This window comes from Hibiscus syriacus, unplaced genomic scaffold, assembly GCF_006381635.1.
Source record: "Hibiscus syriacus cultivar Baekdansim isolate YM2019G1 unplaced genomic scaffold, ASM638163v2 tig00110210_pilon, whole genome shotgun sequence".
Lineage (NCBI taxonomy): Eukaryota > Viridiplantae > Streptophyta > Magnoliopsida > Malvales > Malvaceae > Hibiscus > Hibiscus syriacus.
The window spans coordinates 325,228-326,822 of NW_024062629.1; the positions used below are offsets into that span (position 1 = coordinate 325,228).

Here is a 1,595-nt window from a genome sequence, read left to right on the forward strand (position 1 = left end):
TGAAAAGTCACCAATCAGTTACTAACGTTATCGTTTGTTATAAAATGGCCACTAATGCTATCGTTTGTTATAAAATGGTCACTCAAAATTAACAGACATGAACAAATTGTTAATATAGTAACAGAATGTTGTCGTGACACATTATATCAACTGACTCAACATGTTGATTGACCTTTTAATTCTTCTTTTTCTTCTTCTTCACCTTCGATCATTTCAGATAAAACCATGCAAGTGAAAACACAATGACAAAACGATAACATCAAAAGTAAATGGGGAGCACCTTCTGCAAACTTGCATAGACAACAAATCTCTCCTGCTAGGCAAAGTCCTCCATGCTCATGTTATTCGCAACAACCTTTTAACCAACACTTTCCTATGCAATCGTCTAATCGAACTCTATTCCAAATGCAACGACTCGTCCTCTGCTGACCGCACGTTCCATTTTAAGCTTTCATTGGAAAGCTGGAAACTTAAAGTTGGCACGGAATGTGAGTAGCTAAGGTCAGTTAAGAGTTGTTAGAACTGTTAGTAGTTAGTTAAGGTAGTTACAAAGCTTCTAGACTAGAGCTAAGCTTTTGGTGGCTAATATAAAGAAATGTACATGTTTACTGGAATGAATGAGAAGTATTGAATGTTTGTTGAATATCATGCTTAAACCAGTTTCCTAACATGGTATCATTTTCCAAACGGTAATGACTCTATTTTTTCTTCCGCTGCATGGAAGAGGAGGAGAAAATGCCATCAGCATCTTCGGCAGTGGCAACGGCTGCTAAACCGGCGTCGTTTACTGCCAGCTTGGATCCAGCAAATCCTGTTGGTTTCTTGGAGAAGGTTTTCGTTTTCATTGCGAAAGAGAGTGATTTCCTCGTGAAAGAGAACGTCCATAAGGAGGTGGCGGCGGTCGTGAGGGTTGTCAAGCAGAAGAGCAAGAAGAAGGATGAAGAGGAGGCTCAGAAGGCGGAGAATAAGACGGAAGTGGAGAAGGAAACAATGGAGGTCCATAAAAAGGAGGACGTGAAGGGTGAAGAGACTATCTCTGGCCCGAGAGTTCTAAACAAGGGAAATGGTCTTGATCTGGAGAATTACTCCTGCACATAGACCCTAAAAGAGATTACAATTAGCATTCTAGTTCCGAGCGAGATGAACTTAAGGTTTGTCGTGTTCGATATCAAGAAGAATCGTCTAAAAGTTAGACTCGAGGGCCAACCTCCTGTTATCAATGGGGAGCTGTTCCAAGCTGAATCTGTGAAGAAACTGTTTGTGGAGCGAACAGGAAACTATGGGATTTCATAGCTGGAAAGGGTTTACAGTCATATAATGAAAGACATTTTTGAAAGTAGGGAGAAATGTGAGGGAAAATGTTGAACATGATCCAATTTCTATACTGGTACCAATGACAAGGCCATCACCGCTATTTCTGCATAGAAGTATAATTCTTTTGTGTGTGTAAATAGAAGTTTAATTTTGTATTCATTTTGTTGCTTCTATCTCAAAGTGTCATGGGACTTGAAAGCTTCACAACCAAGAGTCCATAAAAAAATGTCAAGAAACTGTGTAAAAGAGGGTGAAGAAGAAAGAAATGAAGGTGAATAAGA

The 1,595-nt window shown here is 39.5% G+C and overlaps 1 pseudogene; it reads left to right on the forward strand.

Annotated features, from left to right (window-relative positions):
- The first annotated feature begins 717 nt into the window (after window positions 1–717).
- LOC120113565 lies at window positions 718–1,293 on the forward strand (annotated as a pseudogene).
- The last annotated feature ends 302 nt before the right edge of the window (window positions 1,294–1,595 follow it).